At 40.7% G+C, this 23,584-nt stretch overlaps 1 protein-coding gene across 2 annotated transcripts in view; it reads left to right on the top strand.

Annotated features, from left to right (window-relative positions):
- Positions 1–23,584, top strand: part of thrab (thyroid hormone receptor alpha b) — a 174,621-nt gene that overhangs the window by 1,454 nt on the left and 149,583 nt on the right. The window lies entirely within an intron of this gene.

The following is a 23,584-nucleotide window of genomic DNA, read 5'->3' as shown; positions in this document are numbered from 1 at the left end:
ATTCTGCTTTATCAATATCAATCTGCAAAAATAGCAACTGACTGTGCAAAGCTATAATGTATATGGTGGTTGAGCAAATCTACTGACTATATGCAACCGCTGGTTTTATCCATGCTCTCATTCATTGGTGGGAGGCCAGTAATGTGTCACTGATGGGGGGGTTGTGTCACTCTGTTTCCCTCTCATGGACACCACAGCCCTGCTCAGGTGATGCAGAAGTAAGATTTTAAAGCACTGGAAATGATCTTGCATTGCAAACAGTCCTATAGATCAAAACGAGTATGCACTTTTAAGTTTGCAAGATCCTATGTTTGCATGTATTTTGTGCATTTGTGTAAATATAGCTGGTTACATAATAGTCCCTGTAATCCTTACAGGCTAGCATTTAGGACCTTTTCTCTTCCTGCTTCTGTCTATGCACAAGTACACCAGTACAGCTCTGGTGATCGCTGTCGGATCTGATCACTTTATATTGCACATATCAGAGCATTGTTCCAGTTGATCAGCACATTAAAGCAATTGCAGCTGTTAAATGCGCTGTTATGCTGTGCATCCACTAATACAGTTTGTTTTAGATAAACAGCTGCAGAATAGAGTACAGTTCAATACAGCAGGGTGGTTAAAGCCAGCTTTGGCATGAATGCCAAACCAAATGCAAAGTGTTGCCAACTGAACTGCTTAATGATGCCAAGAAAAACCTTAATAATGCTTGTTAATATGCAGCAGCTTTGACTGACAGACAACAAGCAACACTGACACCTTCATCATCCCCACGAGGCATGTGAGAATCCCTGCTGAAAACAACCACTGTGCACAATTGCAGATCGTTAGTAAATGCAACTGGGATTGTTCCCTGTGCGCACTCGCAGCTGTTTGCGTGCAAAAGCAGTCATCACCACATTACAGCACTATAATAATGAAATCACTTAATGTAACCACTCTGCTTAACGCCTTTCCTGGGTCTGGATTCTTAGCGGCTTGTGCTGTGCTGATAGAAGGTGACAGTCTAAAAGCTGTAGGCTCTTGCAGTCGAATCCATCAAGCTTGCAACAGAAACACTTTCTCTGGCTCAGTGAAGCATTTATCAGTTAGCAGGCTATAAGGTTTTAAACATGCTAACCAGCTGCAAATCTTAACATGGAGAGTTTTTACATTTGGAAGCGCTTCAGAGATAGAGAGCAATTTGCACATCAAAAGGACCTGAAACCTAAAAGTGTATTAGTCATATTTTTGGACGAGGCTCTAAATGACCGTACAGTCTTGGGGTTTAATACAAAAGCAGTCTAAAAGTGTTACTTTATGTCAGATGAGGTGATATGACCCCAGATGGCTGCGATTCATTAATCATTAGCTATCAGTTTAAATCTCAGGGTTCTGTCCCTGGGTTGATTATTAGCCTTGGACAAATCCACCATTCGAGTGCAGCTGTGTTCTTTAGAGGTCCGTTTAGAGGCTGTGACTGTAAATGGACTGAAAATGAGGTGTGAGACAAATTTAAGTGATGTTTTTTACACTCAAACTTTTATTAGTGTAAATGTATTTATTTTTTCTATGCAAAGAAGAAAAGCAAATAAGAAATCCTGGCTCTGCTTGTTGACTGAGTGTGTGATGTAACAGGGTTGCCTGAAAGATCACAAGGATGGTGGATCTGATCTTCTCTTCTCTTCTCTGGGGCTCCTTAAGGGGGCCAAGGGTGACCTTCAGTTTCTCCCGGCAGCAAGCACCCCAGCGGGCCTCTCTTTTTCAGACGCTCTTTCTTTTCGTCTTTCTTCCTGGCCTCCTTGCTCTTTTTCCTTTTCCTTATTCCTCCCCCCCCATCATCTACTCCCATCCCCTCCCTTTTCCCCATGGTGGGGCAGCAGAGCTGAATGCTAAGAAACGTAGAGAGTTCACTTATATAACCTCGACTGTGCAGCTGATGTCCTGGTCTGTATCTGCTGTATAATGATGTCAGAGCTGTCTAGAGAGGCAGAGGGCATGCTGGGTAGGCCAATATGTCAAGAGCTATTCCTGAACCTAGTATGGTGAATGGGTTCAGTCCAAGTTTTCCTTCCTTTTTAACCTCCTAGAGTCCATTTGGACCTAAATTCCAGGTACTGAATATAGAATTGACAGTCTTGGTAAAGGGTCATAGATTTTATTGGATCATGGATTTTATTAGCACAGGTTGTCACAGTACTCATGCACTCTTTTCCCCATAAATGTACATTCTTGATTACCATAGGACATGTCAGTTATTCACTGGTCTTCACTGTCTCTTTGACTTTAGTTGCCCAACATCTGTGAGTTGACCCACAGAGTTTTTGCCTTCCACTAATTAAACCATGAATCTAAATCGTGAATGGATTTCATAGATGTTTTGAGCTTTATTCTGATGGGTTTTATCAGTAAAAACATCCTGTACAAGTGCTCATGATGTTTGATTCAGTTTGTATTTATTCAAGCGAAGAAATTGGCCTCTTTATGCACAAAGAGAGTGCTCAGATGACTAACCAAACATCCAGCATCTTTGACTGAGTGTGCCTATACATGATTATGCATACTAATTAATGAGTCCAAGCATGCAAGCAAACAAGAAATGATGTTAACCTGCATATTTAGATGGACTTTAGGGCTATTGGAGAGTTTGCCGGCCCTGTATAATGCTTGCAAATGTACAGGTTTGACGGTAGCTTGGAATAACATACAGAAAACTAGGGATTGCTCTTTCTTTGTGACAGTGCTGCAAAAATTCTATTATGGCACCAAAATACAGAATTCTACTTATTTCTGTCACTTATAATGAATTAGATTAATTAGATACCTAAACAAAACCTGTGCATTTACAATAAATGCTGTGAACCTGTTACCCTTTTACGAGCACTATCTCCCATTTATTTCTGTATAAAGGCAGTCTCTGCACCCCAAAAAGTAGCGTCATTGTTAAAACCTTTGTTTTTTAGGGCTTGATTTGCTAAAGCTGAATGGACATATTTATTTATCAGATTGTTAGAAATACAGTAAATTCACTTATTTACTGAACACACCCAGACTCGCTGCCTTTAATATAAGCGAACCAATTGTTCTTACATTCGTAGTCACTCCCAAAGGCTGTTGGCTCCTAAGCCCTCAAATGAGTGTAGATTTGGTCTCATTTTGTTTAGGGACACAGAAACCACAGTTTCCCTCCCTTTTACTGACTCAACATGTGACACAATTTTGATACACAGAACTATCAGTGTAGGATTGGTGTCCTCCTCAGTTACACTGTGTGCACATCTAGCTCACAGCCCAACACATTAGTGAGAAATGGCAACGCTAATACTAATATTAGTGATAGGTGAAAGTTATGCACCAAATACAAAAATGCATATGATGTTAGTATCAAATATGAAATTGCCAGAACAGTGGTAACATCCTTACTATTAATTACACGCATGTCCTTATAGTTTGGTAATTTCATTAGACTTAAACCCCCAAATAACAAAATGTGTTGAAAAATCGAATAATCCACTGTGAAGAAGAGTAACGCACAGTTTGTGTTCCAGAAATCAGTAAAGACCTGGATATTTTAATTACTGAATAATTGATTATTTTTAAATTGCTTGAATAACGCCAGACAAACCAGTTTAGTTCAGTTTACCAGTTTCTAAGCCCCAATATCTTCGTGTCATGTGGTTAAGTTCTTGCTGTACAACGCAGAAAAGTGCAAATATATTAGTTTTGACATTTTTGTCCTGATGTTTATCAAAAATGTATTCATATTATTTATTTCAATTACCAGACTGTTGGTTCGGCTGCAGTTTAATAGCAGGCCATCCTGCTGTAATGTTTTGGGCACACAGTAATGGTTCTAATGGAAAGTGGCAATTCAGACCTCATTAGCAGAGAAGAATGAGTCTAACCCTCCAGTGTGATGTCGTAGCTGGTTTGCGTGTTGCATTCAGAGGCCCGTGACGCTCCACCGCTGATAAGCATGCTGTGTTGGTGAGCAGGACAAGAGATTATCACTCTGCTCTGCACCAGTCTTCACACAAACCTCTGGGGGTCCTGCTGTCTTTTAGATACTGCAGCCTCTCATCCCTCTACCTAGAGCTGGGCGATAGAACGATAACGATATGTATCGCGATATAACTTTTACTCGATAGAGAAATTAAGCTATCGCGATAGACCTCGCCGCTCTTGTCCTCAAAAAAAAAAAAAAAAAAAAAAAAAAAAAAGGTCAGCCAGTCCAAACTAAGTAGCGCAGAGCCGAACCAATCACAGCCGCAGCGTCACGTCGCGTGACTTGTTACGTACAGCACAAGTGCCAAGCCACACGTGTGTTTGTTTGGGAAGCAGCCAGCGGGTAATGGAGGAAATGAGTGTGCCGACTAGAAAAATCAACCGAGCGTGACCGAAGAGAAAACAGATGATGGTTCCAATGCCGGAGAGATTGTCGAACGGAAGAGCCATAGAAGCTCCGTAGTGTGAAGGTATTTCGGCTATTTCAAGTCTGACAAAAACAGAGTAGCGTGTACTGTAAATTGTGCCGAAAGCAAGTCTGGAAATACAATAAACTGGTGCATGCGTCACACTGTGCGCCACGTTATTGTTTCGGTGAAATGAATTTCTACAATACTGTTACTGTTAATTCTACTCTCTGCAGTGTTTAAATGCTTACATATACACACAGTTACTGTCCCTCCACACATACGACTCGGTTCTGCTTCTGTGCCCCAGCTTTGTTTACTTTTTCCCACCGAGGCTTCTAGACTTCTGATTGGCCAACATTTCGGCACGGTTAGGAATCTAGCGCCACCTGCTGCTTTGGCATGTTCATAGCAGCGTTTTCCTTCATTTCTGCCTTTATGTGTGGACGGGATTATTTTTTTAAACGAAAACGGAAAATCTCAGTTTTCAAAAACGTAGCCTCAGTCTCTGACTGGAAGCGCTAATTCGTCATTCGGCTTTTGTCAGACTAAAGTAACTTAAAACTGTTTGAAAAGCTCAGCTATACAACAAGGAGAGATTGAGAATTTCCTTTTAGTTCTCAGTTTATTTGATACTGACAAAAGTTAGTCAGTTTTGTCTGTTCTTCTGTAAAACAAACTAAGATTTATTTTTAGAATTAATATTTTGTTTCTAAGTGGAATTGACAATTTAGTCTGTTTTGTTTGTTCTATTTTGAAACTTAAACGCTTTAGCGGCTGCCTTTTGTGTAGTTTGCAATATTTGCCTTTATCTATCTGAAAAAGTCTCATGTTCCTTAAGTACATCTACCCTGTTGAACTTATTATGGGAAATAAATATTTAAATAAAAACAAGCTGCTGATTATTTCACATTTTACTTGTGAGCAACGGCACATTTAAATCTTACAAATATAGTTATTTGGCTTATATCGTGATAGATATCATTATCGCCTGAAATGAAAAAAACATATCGTGATATGAAAAAATCTCATATCGCCCAGCTCTACCTCTACCACACAAACACACTAGTAGATGTATTACATCAGATGTCAGCCAGCAGCGGGTACCGAGTTTGTGGTTTTCTTTTTTTTTTTCCCCTTTTTCATAGTGTAGTATGTTTGGGCCCCTCCTTTTTGTCTTCTCTTTGTAGGTTAGGTTTCGTTTTAATGCGTAGTTGGGGTTTTTTTTTCAGTTGTTTCTGTTAAGCAGTGGTTTCAATGCAGATGGTTACCAGAGGCTCCCCTGCTTTATCTTTTGTATTTCTCATTCCCATTGAACCGTCGCTGCTCTCTGCTGCCGCTCCTCTTTGCCAGCTTTTGCTTCACCACCTTCCAAATCACCGGGGAAAATAATAACTTGTAAAATGGCCTTTATTGGCCAGAAAGAGCTGCAAGAGTGTTTTACACAGCCGCCCTTCTTTCTTATTAACGCCAGTCAGCTTGGCTCTACCGGGGTACGACTGGGGCCACTCACAACTAGCTTTTCATCAACGGGAATACTTGGCACCAAGGGCTGTGAGGTTTATTTCTGCCAGGGTGAAGCGTAGCACTTTACGAGGTGGAGTCCATCCGACGTTTGCTGGCACTGCTTCCTCTCTCTCTTGTCTCTCTGTGAGAGCCACCTAAGTTTATGCAGATTTGTTGACATGTTGAACAAGCAGTTCCCGTGACGCTAAAGTGGCTACTTACAAAAAAAAAGTTATAAAGATTCAGAGCTTAATCCAGACAGATTCCCTACATGGGCATCCAGGATTAAATGGGCAATAATGCTTTCATTATCTTCGCCCCTGGGGCAGAAGCTAATCGGCTCATAATCAGAGGTCCTTTGAGAACTCCTTGTGTGATTATAAGTTTGTATGTGAGTACAACAGCGGAGGACGCTGAAAATAAAAGTAATCAAAGATAACTGTAAGTTTACTCTAATAATACTCTTGATTAAACTTTTTCCTGCACAGAAATATTTGTGGTAGCTACTAAAGAGCTTTTAGCCAGAGCTTCAAGAACATCATCAGCACTGTAATTATGATCTGCTTTGATTAAGTAACACAGATTTGTTGCTTTTAGTGTGAGAGGAGCAGCTGGTACCTCAGACCTCAGGCACACAAGCCTGGAGACCAGTTGGCAAACCCCCTGGCAACCTCTGGTCGCTGGGATAAAAATGTGTACTCCGTAGCTGGTTGGTTGGTGAGTGGTTGCAGGCAACCAAAGCAGTTGCACAGAGGTTTTCTGTGCAGAGCATGCCTTTCGGTGACAAATTTTACCAAGCGACAGCATGCAAACTTCATCAAGCTGTGACCTGTTACCAGTGTGCTGTGCATCAGTCTCTTACATGTGTAGGAAAAAACCCCAACTGCTCATTTTAACCCCGGAAAAACCCTGCTGATAGCTGTTTTAAATGCTGTCTTAGATTATTTCTAATGTCCTGGATGTATCCCTGTACTAAGGATGTGCCAGTTGTCAGTTTCTTTATAAATACTAATTTTCAAAATGTCGATTTACTGATAGGCAGCATCAAAACTGATGTTTTTTGTTTTTTAAATGTAAATATTTATTTTTACTTTGGTTTCTGTTTTTGCCAGTGAACCAGAGAAAGCTTCCTTAGGAAAAAAAAAAAAAGTCCTTTGGCTCTTCGTCACACTATTTTTGCATGATTTGCTAGTGCATAATTGATATGACACAACAAATTAGTCACAGGCATCAGTCAATGTATTTATTTACCATCAGGCAAACAGCAGCCGCACCATCGTGACCAATATCAATATTAGGCCAGTGTATCGGTTAATCCCTAAACTGTGCATATGACACGTGTAAAATATCAGAAAATAGTTCAAAATGCCTGTCAAAAATGAAACATTGCACCTTTGAAAAAGCTGTTGTGTAAAAAGAATGAAGATCACAATCACAGCTAAATACCTCGCAGCATATGGGAGCAGAGCGCAGCTGACAGGGCTACAAAGCAGTGGAGCCAAACGAACAAAATCTGCTGGAGTAATGAATAACTCTGAGCAAAGAGATGCTTATAACAAAAATCCACAATTACAATTTTGGCTCAGACCCAAGCCTTGATATGGATACTCTGTCCTGCCAGCATTTACTGTACATCACTCAGCATTTCATTAGCGCAGAAAAGAAAAAGCCATGAGTACAGGACAGTTTGACCTCCTTTATCCTATCAGTGTGTGTTTAACGTGTTTGCCTTGCTGCTGCTGCGCTGTATTGTTGAATAGAACTTAACCAGGATTACTTCTTTTGGGAAACCAGGATTTAATTTCTCTATGAAGCCAGTGCAGCTCGAATTCCGCTAAAACCCCCGGATTTAGGAGCTGAATGAATGGTCGGCCGTAGAAGCAGGAGTTTTATTGCTCCCTCTTTTTCCTAATCTGTCACGCTTGAGGAAATTTAGATGGACTCGTTCCAACACCTGATGGTTTGGCAAGATCTGAAACGCCACCTCTTAATCTTTGTAATTTTATTTATTTATTTTGTTTTGGAAGTGAGGATAAGGCCATTACTTATTCCGTGCAGTGCTGCAAAGTAGCTGCACTTACAGTTGGCCTTCGGGAGAATAGCATGCAGCTTTTCATTAGGGCCAAGGCTTTTCACTTTAGATGGTGTGGAAATAGAAGTGTAGTAATGAGGCCGTGCTTTGCTTGCTCTACAGCACCAGCCTTGCTCGTCGGGTGCTCGTACAGTCTCTACTAAAGTACCCATTTCAGTGTGACCACTAGCCATCTTCTAGATGTTTTCAACTGATTTTATTTTAGTGGGATATCACTCAACAATAAGAGTGTAAATTGTGCTTGCACAGAGGATGTTACAATTGCATTTTCAGTGCTTACATTTGCAGCTGTACTGCAGCACTTGCAGAAATAGAATAGAATACCCTTATCTGTCATTGTATGGGTATAAGGCGAAATTTGGAAGTGGAAGCTATAAACAATCGTCGTTAATTTCTGCAAATTTGAATATTAATTTAACAATGCTGAAAGTTCAACTGTTTAGCTCTATGCACACATCCTCCTTGCACGTTGCTTTAAAGTTGAAGGTTGGTTGACCCAAGACCTTTCAAGCTCTAGTTAGTTAACCCTTTTATATATATTTTTGTCATATATAATTCAGTGGTACCTATACATTATCTGCCACTAGCAGCCACTTCAAGGTTGAGATGACTTGCCCACTTTGTGCTGCTAAAAGCTATTTCGCTGACTTTTATTGTCACTTCTTGGTATCTGGCCACCACATCGCTGCTAATCCTCTCCTGTGTGGACTTCAGTTTGTCTCATAATGCTTCTGTGGTAGCTGCTTATCTGCTACTTCTGTCAAACTGTTTCAGCTTTACGTCACTGTTTTGGGTAGCTGTAACATCTTTGGTACCTGCTAACTAGTTTATATGCTCTGCCTCTTTGTGTCTGAGTTGCTGTGGTCCCTAAATACTTCCACTTTGCAATGATACCACTGGTAGTTGATCAAGAAATATCTAGGAGGGTCAAAAATTCACCAAATCACGTGTTGCAATAGTGACATCCTATTACGGTGCCATACTCGCATTCGGTGAACTCTATAGAATGAAATAAGGCAGACTTTATGACTAGGTGCTTAAAGATGAAGAAACTTTGTGGCCCACGGCACAAGTACCACTTTGTACCACTAATCCATCTACTACTGTTAGTTACTGTTAACTAAAAGTCCAATCAGTTGTTGAAATTGTTATTTCTATTTTTCTGAATGAACCACTGATTCTGTATACACTCTGGTATCCCTGGTTGGGAATCAGTGTTGTGCAAACACTTCGAAGTAACATCTGCTAAGTATTTGTGAGATATTATTACGTATTTAAAAAAGGTTTAGGACTCTGTTTTTAAGACTTATCAAGATTTGAATCAGCTTAGTTATGGCAGGTTGCTCTCGTTTCACTACTTTTTAAAGCAACTGCTTCTTAAGCCAGAGAGTGACCTCTAGTTTGTCCATATGTGGGGTTTTCACAGTAGCAGTCCCAACTCCTGTCTGACTGATGCAAATATGAATGTGCATGCAAGATATTCCCCCGGGCTAAGGAACTAGACGTTGGTTTATGTTATGACTGTCTGTGAGGTTAAAAGATCACTTCAGAGTTTAGTTGAGCTCCTTTGAAGTGTGACCGACAGTTACCCACACTAGGCTCTCTGTTATTGCGTGCCGTGCACTTTTCTGTTTGAGGAAACTTTTTTTTTTTCTGACATCACATTTCCAAACATTTCTGAAGACGTCATTTGTCCCCCCCCCTCCCCCCGATGGCCTTTTTCCCTCCTCCCGTCACGGCGAAGGCACCGCGTTTGACAGAAAGTGAAGCCGGCCACCAGCTGAGCGAGGTCAGCTCGAGCCCGAGTGTTTCTGTGAACATCGGTTTGTCAGCTGGCCTGTGATCGAATGATGATTGTGGAAATGGTCTGTCATTAAACACAGCTGCAGGTAGGCACACTGTGGCTTGTGGAGAGGCTTACTGTTAACAGGAAATGTCAATCACCTTTACAGAAATTTGTTGGTGGGTGCTATATCGGGAGCGGGGTTATTAGTCATCTCCTGTTGATTAATATCTCTCCTGCACGTTGGCACATTAGCACAGTTGTTTTTCACGCTTGCGTTTTCTGCTTTTTCAAGGAACAATAATAATAATGAGGGAGGATTATTGTAATTAGCTTGCACATTTTAAGAATGTGTTTCAAAACATTTGAATTTGTTATAAATACATATTCATATGAAGGCAATGGTTGTGAAAAACAGTGTGAGATCTGCCACTCGGTCCTGAAGGCTTAAAGTATTTTTCAGATGAGCACTTTAGAGGCTTGCTTCATGCTCGGAATATTTCTAAAACGAGGCGATGTGACCTTTGTGACCTTTTTTTTTTTTTTTTTCCTTCATCCAAAGCAACCCTACAGGCTTCATTTGCTGATGCTCGCTGTCTGTATGGATTTAACCTTTTAAAGCTGTTATAGAAAACTCACGCTGTGCAGCCAAGCTGAGCAAAAAACCCCACATGCCGACTTTGATGCTCTTCTTTATAACGCAGGATTGTAAACTCGATATCCGAAGGTAACGTTTTACAGATAACCAATAAATAAAGCTAATAACGGCATTTTAATCAGCAAAGAAAATCTAGTAATTAGTTACAGGCCTATCTTTCCTGTCAGACACTGTGAAATGAGATGATTTTTAGAGCATGTAATTAAAAAAAGAATATAATTAATTTGTTTTTATATCAGGAATCAGGTTTGCCCATCAGTCTATGTTTTGAATGAGTCAAAGGTGTAAACTGAAATGCTCAAAGGGAAATTTGTTCTACTCCACGTGTGAAAATTGCAAATAATAAAGTGAAAGATAGAAGAGCCGGTCTTGTGCTTCCAGTCTTTCCTCAAAACTAAAAATCAATCCAGCGTATAGGAATGGTTGTTTTCGAGAAGGCTGCACTGCAAGGTCTTTCGGCCGATTAGGAGTATCCTGTAATTAAATTCGGGAAAATTTCTTCAAGAATTACAGAAATTTGGAAGCAGTTTTAGATTTGAAAAACCCACCGAGGTCCCTCAGTCTACACACAGCCTTGCTAGCTTTGCTCAGTTGGAATTTGTGATTAATCCAGGGATCCGTGCAGCATTTTAACTAAGTCTATGCTTCAGGTTTTTTTAAATACCTCCAAGGATGGTTTAATCCACTAAAATATAGATGACAAAAGAGCCCAGCTGATACTGGCTTTCTGGGGTGGATGTCATTACTCATTGATTGCTGCAGTGGTGTTTTTGCTGACAGCACTCTCTCTCTGCTGTGCTTCACTGGGTGTGCGAACAGTGAGACTTGAGAAAGTCACAGAGAGCAGTGGCAGATAGTGTGAATGAAACTCACTCCTCTCACCCACGGCAGTCGTGGCAGATGGCTGCCCCTTTCTGAGCCTGGTTCTGCTGGAGGGAGCTTCCTGTTAAAAGGGAGTTTTTCCTTCCCACTGTCATCTAAGTGCTTGGTCATAAGGCGTCGTCTGATTGTTGGGGTTTCCCTGTATCATGGTAGGTTCTTTATCTTACAGCATTAAGCGCCTTGAGGCGATCATTTTACCTGTTTTCAAAGCCAGCCTTTGTTAGTTTTTTGGGTTGTTTTAGATGTGCACTCCTTCTGAGCTTATTGTGCACAAAACATTTGTGTATGTTGTACAGTCTGGTCATCCATGATGCTATTTTGCTACAGGTGCTGCAGAAAATGAAGGACTGTAAACAGTGGAGTCTGAATGTTGCCGAATAAACAATTTCACAAAATCATTTGCATTTTGGTCAACGTATACGTCTATATCGGTATATGTAGGCCAGTATTGGCTAGTGGTCTGTCTCTGCATGACAGGATTCGCACGAGAGTCAAGGAGTGCTTTTCATCTCTACCTGTTAATTTTGCTAGCCAAGCAGGGATGGAGAGCTACACACTGGGAGGTCCAGAGTGCAAAGTTAATGCCAAGCACCCTGAGGCAGTGCATGTGCATGTGTGTATGCGTTTGTACAAGAACCAAGAGACTTTTGGATCTGGCAGCCTCGTGCATTCCTCATCTGAATTGTTTCAACTGCAGCCAATCAACAAACGCTGGCACATAGCAGAGATCTGTGTAGTCCAAGTTCATTCAGTTTCTCACTTGTACTGAAAGTAACAGAATTTATGTGTGGGCATGTAGTGAGAGCTGTGTTATATGTTAATGCGTGTACTCGGATGGTGCTAATAGTATGCGTGGGAATATGTGTGTGCTTGTGTAATTCTGATTCTTAGAGCACGGTGTTTCTGCACCGTCTCCATGTGTTTGATGCCGACGACAGGCTCATGTTTCCCTCAACATAACTGGCCTTGCTAGAAGGAAACTTAATAGGCAAAGTGTGAGGCAACCACTCTGTAATTAGTTTGCACTACCGCTTTGAAGTAGCCTTTGCCTGGCAGCGCTGGACACAGAAATTCTGGCAAGCTGCACGCAAGCATTGCACACTTGCACAGCTTCTCAGACAAACGATACGCATGCATGTACGTGCATGCTTTCAAACCAGCATGTAAAACCCGCACATGCATGTTCACAAACATGCAGACAGCTGTTCTTAGTTACGACGTCGTCAGCTTCAAATTTTATAAATCACTGCCCTTTAATGAACACATGTTCACATTCATTTGCCTTTACTACTGACGCTGGCCCTTTTTTATGTCTCTTTTTTTTTTATTATGGGTTAGCAATTCACCTCATTGATCAGTTCGTGTTTTAAACACTTGCATTTCATAATCGGCGCGTCGCTAGTTTGCACAGATTTGTGTATATACACAAAGGTGCATCCTTTTCATTTTTCCGCTGGCCGACCAGCTGCCTGTTTGTACAGCTCTGTCCAAACTGTCTCCAGTGAGCGGCTACTTCTGTGCCCAACAACAACTGTTCGGCTTTGTTTATTGCAAGATGACACTGGATGGCAAAAGCAGCTGCCAATAGCCCTGTATGACAGAAACAGCTTCTTGTTTAGGATTACTTTGACATGGGTACACTGTACCACTGCAAAATTCTCAAGCTGTGAATACTGTCCAGTCCTGAGCATGCATAAAACGCACCAGAGAAACATCAACAAGAGCAAACTGAAAGTACACTTGTAGCCCCATGCAGCACATGGATTTTAAGTAAAGCTGTTTTCAGGACTAAACTGATGATTGAAACAACGGATGAGGTGTGAAAGTGAACTGTGAAAATAATCAAATGAGTCCACCGATGATTTATAGATTTGTTTTTAAGGTGGTCCAGGGTGACTGAAGAAGGTGACAAGCCGGCAGGCCCCTGAGAAGAAGCTCCGATTGCTGCTTGTGTTCTCTCACTCGTGTCCCTGACCCTTGTCCAGGTTGGACGGGCTCCAGCTGGTCCTCAGAGCGAGCGAGCTCTCCGTGCTTTCACATCTGTAGCCCTGTTTTTGTGCCAAGGCAGGCAGCGCTAACCCCTCTGACCTTCCATTCGGGTTTGTGTGTGAGAGGGAGCGAGAACTATAAACAGATGACATTACAGTGAGGAACTGGCATAAAGGGAGAAATGGTGCCAAGACCGTGTTTGTATTATGAGTTTGTTTATTCTCTCCGTGTTCATATCAGGTGTCACGTGAAAAAACATGGTTAACAGTCTATTGCTTCCCCTTGTTATTGGTTGTGTGCGCGTGTGTGTGTATGAGTGTGTCAGACCTTATCTGACACGAGGGATTAGCAGACTGAAGCCAGCCTCTGGTGTTCTTTACCCTCCCTGCCTGCAGAGGTCCATCTGATTCTTGTTGCCTTGCTGTTTTGGGTTTATTACCAAAAACGACACGATTGTCTGGTATTCCTTTTGAAGTAATCAGCATCTGAGACATGATATCCCCCACTGTATCAGTAACTATAAACTTGAATTTCGTTATGGAATTAAGGACAAAGTCAAAGGGAGCCAAATTTGGCGTGTAGGGCGGCCAACATTTACGTGCATCCAGCTGCCTTTGTGCTATAATTATAATTTTGAGCGTTCTCCTTCAGATGCTGAAGAACGTCAGCATCTGAATGAAAGTCTTGCTGTTGCAGTCTGATCCTGGAGGGTGGATTTAAGCTGCACCACCCTGTTAATGTCAAAGAAAATGTTGTGTATTTTTTGGGCTCGTGCCCCTGATAGTCTTCTTCAGTCCTTTAGACTGCAGCCTCTTCTACTGCAAACTTTGCATCCTGTTTTCATCACCGGTGATGATCCTCAAGGCAGGTTTGCTGTCAAAGAGCCCTGCAGAGAAGGTTATTAGACAGGATACTGACTACCAAAGTTACTGCTAGCACCTGTTGTGTGGTTGTGCATTTCTCCTTCTCACCGGGCGTTTTTACAATGATTTGCAAGCATCATTTTAAATGTGCAGTTTTTAAATAGCAGCCAAATTCCTAAACAAAAAGATCAGGCTACGCACTTTTATTTTATTTAGCCTCTTTTGTCATTAGCGGAAGAATCTGTTTTGCCTGCACAGGATTCAGATTAACTTCACGTAAACAAGGGGTTCACAGGAAATGATGCAGCATGCAGCCCATCCTTTGTTAGTGTTTGCGATCTTATCTTGATCAAGACAGTCTCACTCTGCTCTTACCGTCTATCAGACTTCAGCCACAAACAATGGATGGTTAATGAAATGTAGTAACTGTAACCTCTGATAAATGTAGAGCTGGGCGATAGAACGATAACGATATGTATCGCGATATAACTTTTACTCGATAGAGAAATTAAGCTATCGCGATAGACCTCGCCGCTCTTGTTCTCTTAAAAAAAAAAAAAAAAAAAAAAAAAGGTCAGCCGATCCAAATTCAGTAGCGCAGAGCCGAACCAATCACAGCCGCAGCGTCACGTCGCGTGACTTGTTACGTGCAGCACAAGTGCCAAGCCGCACGTGTGTTTGTTTGGGAAGCAGCCAGTGGGTAATGGAGCCAGCGCATAATGGAGGAAATGTGTGTGTCGACTAGAAAAATCAACCGAGCGTGACCGAAGAGAAAACAGATGATGGTTCCAACGCCGGAGAGATTGTCGAACGGAAGAGCCATAGAAGTTCCGTAGTGTGAAGGTATTTCGGCTATTTCAAGTCTGACAAAAAACAGAGTAGCGTGCACTGTAAATTGTGCCGAAAGCAAGTCTGGAAATACAATAAACTGGTGCATGCGTCACACTGTGCGCCACGTTATTGTTTCGGTGAAATGAATTTCTACAATACTGTTAATTCTACTCTCTGCAGTGTTTAAATGCTTACATATACACACAGTTACTGTCCCTCCACACATACGACTCGGTTCTGCTTCTATGTCCCAGCTTTGTTTACTTTTTCCCACCGAGGCTTCTAGACTTCTGATTGGCCAACATTTCTGCACGGTTAGGAATCTAGCGCCACCTGCTGCTTTGGCATGTTCATAGCAGCGTTTTCCTTCATTTCTGCCTTTATGTGTGGACGGGATTATTTTTTAAAACGAAAACGGAAAATCTCCGTTTTCAAAAATACCCGTGTACGTGTGGACGTAGCCTCAGTCTCTGACTGGAAGCGCTAATTCGTCATTCGGCTTTTGTCAGACTAAAGTAACTGTTAAAACTGTTTGAAAAGCTCAGCTATACAACAAGGAGAGATTGAGAATTTCCTTTTAGTTCTCAGTTTATTTGATATTGACAAAAGTTAGTCAGTTTTGTCTGTTCTTCTGTAAAACAAACTAAGATTTATTTTTAGAATTAATATTTTGTTTCTAAGTGGAATTGACAATTTAGTCTGTTTCGTTTGTTCTATTTTGAAACTTAAACGCTTTAGCGGCTGTCTTTTGTGTAGTTTGCAATATTTGCCTTTATTTATCTGAAAAAGTCTCATGTTCCTTAAGTACATCTACCCTGTTGAACTTATTATGGGAAATAAATATTTAAAAACAAGCTGCTGATTATTTCACATTTTACTTGTGAGCAACGGCACATTTAAATCTTACAAATATAGTTATTTGGCTTATATCGTGATAGATATCGTTATCGCCTGAAATGAAAAAAACATATCGTGATATGAAAAAATCTCATATCGCCCAGCTCTAGATAAATGTTACTTTTAAAAAAATAACATCTCTCACACCTATCCTTTTATTTTTTACTAATTTGGGGAAACTGTACCTTTAAAACTAACTCGAAGCAACTGCGAAATATGCAGAAAAAGTTATGTAGTAAGCGTAGTGCACTCGAAAAACTGAAATACAGAAAACACTATATAATGTGAAAGTAATATGCATTAAAACAACTGGTGGGAGGGCGCCATTATGTCTTATCACTCTATTTAATGCCATACTGTATGTTCATCGTTTTGGCCTAATGTGAGTCGATTGTGTGCTTCAGAAATGCAATAAATATGTATTTTGTTTTTGCATCCAACTGTTGTGCCAACAGATTTTATTATTAGAAATGAGCACCAGTGTATTTCCAGCGAGTGAATAATTGATTATTGAACCGTTTCTTTGGGAACAAAGGCCTCTCGCCATGCATACTGATGAGCTCATACAGTACATGCGCCTGCCGTGCATAGGGTACACACATCCCCATAAAAGGCCACTCAAAGGATATAAAACTGTCAGCAGTTGAAGCAGAGCATGGTCTGGTGCTATACTCTAGATCACGTATACGTGTTTGTCTGTGCTGGCTTTGGTCCTGCGGCACACTGCTGCTTCAGTGAATCAGAGTCCCAGAGCTTCTTTACTCTAGATTAGAGAAAGGAAGGAAATTAGAGAGAAAGAGAGAGCGAAAGCTGAAAATAGGTCAGACATCTAAGAGCCAGGCATTTCTTTTTCTAAGATGGGTGTCAAGACTTTATCCAATTGCTTCTCTTTCCTTCTTTATCTTACTTTGTCTCGCATGCACCCCCCCCAACTCTCCCACTATTCCAGCCAAAGAAAAGTGCAAAGGGAGGAGAAAGTTATTATGCCTGGCATGGCTGCAGAGGACTGCCTTTAATTTGGACGCAACCCAGCTGATCAATCTCCTCATTGGCTCTGTTACAGCACTGTGTGTTTGTGAGTGAGAGTGCGTGTTCAAGCCCATACGTAACAGCTAAGCTTTTAAACTACGCAAACCAACAGAGTGTTCCAAAAGTAAAGCACACTGGATTAATTCCATGTGGAATTGACTTAACTCTGTAGACAGAGCCGCGGAGGAACAATGAATCGGATTAGAGCTGGAATGAGCGTTAGCGGAATAAATATTGCAACAAAGTCAAAATAAAGGACCATCAGATGCATGTGTGGAGTTCTATAGATGCTGATGTTAGACCGGGTCAACGGGTTTGGAAAGAGGGGCTCTTGAATGCACACACACACACACACAGATGGAGGCATGCATTCACTCTAATTTACATTTAAGTAACTCTGCGTGATTTGCATACTGTGCAAACATATGGACGTGATTCAGCGGGTGGTTTGGCAAAGAGGGAGAGCCTGCAACATTTCCTTTTGAGGCTATTCTCTGGCATTGACAGCATTTAGCCGACTTCTTTTAGGAAGCATTAGTTATAAATGCATGACAGCAGCTTTCCAAAACAGCAGCCTGGGTCCCCTCAGAATTCATTTTAACAGGAAATCCCCGAAAGGAAACAATAACGTTTATTCATATGTGTGCTGTAAGGAGCACAGGGTCAGTTATTTTCTCTTTATTCTAGTTAATTATTTTGCCAATAAAATGCAATAAAATGTTTGCGGGTTTTTTTTAAAAAACTGAAAATAACTGTTTGTTAAAACAGCAAAAAGTGACCAATAGCTGCTTATCAGTACCAGCACCTCACAATGAGGCCTGCTCCCACAGGAAACAACACGGATAATGTTGTAATTCCAAAGCACTTACGTGACGTCACAATTGTGGAGCAAAAAAGCCAAACAACCTGCTCAGTTTGGCCACAATATACAGGTTACACTGTTTATAGACTGTACTTTGTATTACCTTCACTGCTGTTTGCTTGCTTTCTTCATACTCAGCATACAGCAGTGTGCAGCACTTCATGCATTTGCATTAAATGTCTTTATTATAGCTGTTTGTTTTTGTTTTTTTTACTTTAAAAAAAAAAGGGCTACCAGCTTGTAGGCAAAGCAGCCTCCATATTGTGCATTTACATTGACATGCAATGTGTGAGTGTGGTTGATTTTGATTGGCTATTTACTGTTTCCATGGTTACAAATTGATCATTGGGAACAGTAGTCTTCCCTTCAGTGCGCCGTCCTGTTCTATTTTCATGTGGAAGAACTTGATGCATTTTAAAATGTCAAGCTTTGGATAAATGGCTCGGTACTAAAGCTGAGATTTATCTAAAAGGATTAACAGTCCTCACAGAAGCTGTCATCTTCTTTTATTATTGTGAAGATAAGCATCACACTGTGCTTGCAAAATATTGGTTTGCAGGACCGGCATACTGATTTTTTTTTTTATTTTAAACTCGAAGACTGAAAAGCTCATGACGAGAAAATGGAACGATACTTAAAGCTGAAACAGCTTTGCAAGAAAACGTAACAGCCTGTTAGTAAATATCCTTTTATGCGGTCTCAGAATGATTGCAGAGCAAACAAACAGACTCGTACTCGCTCCCTTTTCCATCACCTGCTTTTCTGATGGACTTCTGATTGAAGAGCAGAAAGTAATGGCATTTTATTTTTCAGTCAGGGCAAAAGTGAATCGAGTTTTCTTGATGTTGTGTGACACTTTTTTTTTTTTTTTTTAATTTTTTTTTTAACATGAGCCATTTTGCTTTTCTTCTGGAAAATAAAATAAAATAAAAATTCTAACAATAATCAGGGTCAGAGCTTCCTAGTTGTTACTGTATATATCACTGGGTTTATCCAAGGTTTTAAAGATTCTTTGTCATTATTCAGTCACATAATGAAATTCTGTGAGGTAGTTATCATCTTTAAACAGCTGATATTGAACACACAGACAGAAACCCATTAAATAAATAAACCCAATAGGGAAACATAAACAGTAGGTAGCATTGTAGTTACATGTTGTAAAGTGCATGTCCCTGTCTTTGTAGGCATGAGATGTGAGCTCTGGGGAAGAAGATGGCCCTCAGTCTGATTCTTGTTTTTTTGGTCCTAGACTGTCTTTGAGAAGGCAGAGGGACAAACAGCTTATTACCTGGGTGGGTGGAGCCATCATCTGGACACAGCCAGCATACATTGTCATAGAACTGGGAGAGGAATTCCTACAATCCCCATTACTGTTCTGAGTACTTACCTTTGCATACACTCATTGGGAACTTCATTAGTGACATCTGTTCATCTCCTTGTTAACACAAATTTCTTATGAGCCAGTCACTTGGCAGCAACTCAACGCATTCAGGCATGTAGACATGGTCAAGATGACCTGCTGAATCTTAAACAGAAGTTCTTAGAATTGGGAGTAAAAATTAATTATGTGACTTTGAATGTTGCATGGTTGCCAGATGGACTGATCTTAGTATTTCTGAAACTGCTGATTTACTGCAGTTTCAAAAGAGAAAATATGCAGTAAATTGAAGTTTTCTGGATGAAACTGCCTTGTTGATATCAGCGGTTAGTGGAAAATGGTCAGACTGCTTCATGCTGACAGGCAACAGCAGCTCAAATATGCTCTTCTGCAACCGAAGCGAACCGAGCATCCTGAATACCCGACATGTTGTCCACACCAGGTGCTACTTCTAACAGCTAAGAGTAAGAGACTGAGGCTACAGGAGATATTATGCTGAAAATATTATATCATTATGTGACTCAAGGTGCACCTAATAAAGTGGCTAAGTGTAGACAGAAATGCCACCAAATCTCTCACATTTGCAGATTCAACAAAAACATCCTAGCATAGTATCACTGGGTTTACTCATCCTAAAAGCATCAGTTGTAGTCACTGCTAAAATATGGAAACTCTGCCCCAAATCCAGTTATATTTGCTATATCATCTTCCAAACATCTTCCAAACAAGCATCTGGGATGAAGGGGGCTTGTGTTGTATTCATTATGTGGTGAGACTCAAGAAAGAAGGGGGAAAAAAAAAAAAAAAAAAGAAAGAAGGGAAAAAGCCTCAAGGAACAGCTGATATTATTTAATGCTTTTAAAACTGCCGCATACGTAATCTGTTGTGAACATCTGCTGAACCTTTAAATCAGACATTGACCTCTCGGTGTGGCTGTGTGTCGCTGTGCACCAAAGCATGTCACAAGAATGAAGCTCATGTGAAGACATGTTATGCTGTTGAGGAAACAAGTCAGTCTCTCTCAGGCTGACAAGTTAGAAAAAGAGCATTTTTACTCCTCTTTGTATCACCTGTTCTTTTTGTGCATCACGATCGGAGGCAGGAATATTAATGAGAAGCTCATATACTGCCATTTGTAATCTCTGCTCCCTGCTTATCTTTTATTTGCTCAGACAAATTACTCAAGTAATGATGTTTGGCTTGGGTGATATTTTTATGCCCGTGTTTAAACACCACAACAATAGTAGTGCAATAAAGGTGCAACTGCTAAAGCCGGTTGTTGGCTATCAAAATAGATTAATCAATGCTGATAAAGAAATGAGCTGTCTAATACTCCAGTGCAATAAAGCCTTCCTAGTATGCGTTACTCCATGTAAGTCCTTTGTTTTGTTTAGCACTTAGGCGTTATCCAATGAGCTTCAAGCTCTGTGGATTTTCTTTCCGAATAGCATCTTCTTTTTGTGTTCCAACTCTTTCAGAATAAAGCACCGGGTTTTCATACAGCAAAACAAAAATCTGGAGAGGTGCTGTCTCCTTACATGTAGCAAGAGAACTTGTAAGGGAACGAGACTCACAGAGTGAGATCTTGGTTGGATGAGCCTACAAGTGCGTGAATAACGTTTACATTTTGATTTACATCAAGCTATAGCTTAGCAGGGTGCTGGTGTAGCTCACCTGGTTCAGCAGTTTGACTATATGGTAAAGGGTACAGTGTGTGTGCCCCCTACCCTCTCCCTGATTTCCAGTCTACACTCTAATAAAAACTCTAAAAATAGCTGTTAATTCTCTAATATGTTTAACATGTTGATCCTGAACGCAGCTCATTGCTTTAAGTCTGTTTTGGAGTCTGATTGATCCTTTATGATTTTTGGTGAGCTCAGCACGGTGCATTATGGAAAATGTCGCATGGGGAGTAAGACGCCGCTGAAGAGTTTGCTGCAATGACTGCTAGCGTTGTTAATAAGTTAAAGCTTGGTACGTCTGGACCCTTCTTGCATACCAGCACTAGTGTACGGCACAAAATAAAGTATCATTAACTACAAACACCAACTTATTTCTCTTTTAAATAGATTTTATAATGTAGGTTTCCTGTCAGGTTTACCTCCTCTCTCTGCCACCTGTGAGGATGCATATTTATCCCTCCCCAAGTCCTAAGAGCTGGGTTAGCATATGGGTTAACTGAACAATCAAATGCATGGCTGCCAAACTCGATCACTCTTATCAAATGAAGAGTATTGGTTGCAGAAACGTACATTTCTTCAACTTAGAGCTAATTTATCGAAGAGATCCGGTGTGAAGTTGTGCGTGATTGGATGATGGTACAATCCTTTTTTTTTTTTCGTTTGATCAGTCCATGAGTAGTAAGGCTTGGCCTCTCTGGTTCATTCTGTTAAAAATTAAAGGCCTTTTAATAGACCTCCCTGCTTTACAAGCATTAGGTAGCACTAACAAACTGCTTCTGAAATTAGTTCACTGAGATTAGGTGTGGTGAGGTCTTGTGTAAGTTTTTAGGTCCATTATTTTATTGGCTACCACTGGAAGGAGACACTAATGCTGTTCCCAAGCCCTGATAGATTGGGGGTGGGTTGCATCACAAACCTGGACAATAAGGAAAACACCCAGATCCATCTGCTGTAGCGACCCTTTGGGGAAAAAAGTGTAGCCAAAAGTACCTTTTAAGTTATTAGCTGTCACCGTGGTTTTTTGTGTGTTCCCAGCATAAAATGAAAATGAGAATAATCAATCCACGTAGCCTCTGCATATCTTTATATTTTAATTTGTGAAGCAGCAACAGCTGTGAGACAACATCTAACACCCAAAGGCCACCATTTCTGTTTCTCATTCCCGTTGATTGTGCCGCCAACAAGCTGTCTTTTAATGAATAACTTCATCATTATCTTTTCAGTGCAAGTAGAGCTGGGCGATAGAACGATAACGATATGTATCGCGATATAACTTTTACTCGATAGAGAAATTAAGCTATCGCGATAGACCTCGCCGCTCTTGTTCTCTTAAAAAAAAAAAAAAAAAAAAAAAGGTCAGCCGATCCAAATTCAGTAGCGCAGAGCCGAACCAATCACAGCCGCAGCGTCACGTCGCGTGACTTGTTACGTGCAGCACAAGTGCCAAGCCGCACGTGTGTTTGTTTGGGAAGCAGCCAGTGGGTAATGGAGCCAGCGCATAATGGAGGAAATGTGTGTGTCGACTAGAAAAATCAACCGAGCGTGACCGAAGAGAAAACAGATGATGGTTCCAACGCCGGAGAGATTGTCGAACGGAAGAGCCATAGAAGTTCCGTAGTGTGAAGGTATTTCGGCTATTTCAAGTCTGACAAAAAACAGAGTAGCGTGCACTGTAAATTGTGCCGAAAGCAAGTCTGGAAATACAATAAACTGGTGCATGCGTCACACTGTGCGCCACGTTATTGTTTCGGTGAAATGAATTTCTACAATACTGTTAATTCTACTCTCTGCAGTGTTTAAATGCTTACATATACACACAGTTACTGTCCCTCCACACATACGACTCGGTTCTGCTTCTATGTCCCAGCTTTGTTTACTTTTTCCCACCGAGGCTTCTAGACTTCTGATTGGCCAACATTTCTGCACGGTTAGGAATCTAGCGCCACCTGCTGCTTTGGCATGTTCATAGCAGCGTTTTCCTTCATTTCTGCCTTTATGTGTGGACGGGATTATTTTTTAAAACGAAAACGGAAAATCTCCGTTTTCAAAAATACCCGTGTACGTGTGGACGTAGCCTCAGTCTCTGACTGGAAGCGCTAATTCGTCATTCGGCTTTTGTCAGACTAAAGTAACTGTTAAAACTGTTTGAAAAGCTCAGCTATACAACAAGGAGAGATTGAGAATTTCCTTTTAGTTCTCAGTTTATTTGATATTGACAAAAGTTAGTCAGTTTTGTCTGTTCTTCTGTAAAACAAACTAAGATTTATTTTTAGAATTAATATTTTGTTTCTAAGTGGAATTGACAATTTAGTCTGTTTCGTTTGTTCTATTTTGAAACTTAAACGCTTTAGCGGCTGTCTTTTGTGTAGTTTGCAATATTTGCCTTTATTTATCTGAAAAAGTCTCATGTTCCTTAAGTACATCTACCCTGTTGAACTTATTATGGGAAATAAATATTTAAAAACAAGCTGCTGATTATTTCACATTTTACTTGTGAGCAACGGCACATTTAAATCTTACAAATATAGTTATTTGGCTTATATCGTGATAGATATCGTTATCGCCTGAAATGAAAAAAACATATCGTGATATGAAAAAATCTCATATCGCCCAGCTCTAAGTGCAAGATATGATTTTATGTGTGCTGCCTGTCAGGTCAAGAGGAAAAGTGTCAGCGGTGATGTGCGTCTGCGACTGAAAGTCATCAGATAATGATACAAGCTATGGAAATATATCTAGTA

Source organism: Aulonocara sp. 'chitande type north' Nkhata Bay, linkage group LG8, assembly GCF_057382095.1.
Source record: "Aulonocara sp. 'chitande type north' Nkhata Bay isolate Kocher_YH1m ecotype deep benthic linkage group LG8, A_spYH_male_GT1.1, whole genome shotgun sequence".
Classification (NCBI taxonomy): Eukaryota; Metazoa; Chordata; class Actinopteri; order Cichliformes; family Cichlidae; genus Aulonocara; species Aulonocara sp. 'chitande type north' Nkhata Bay.
This window is presented reverse-complemented; position numbering and strand designations above follow the sequence as displayed.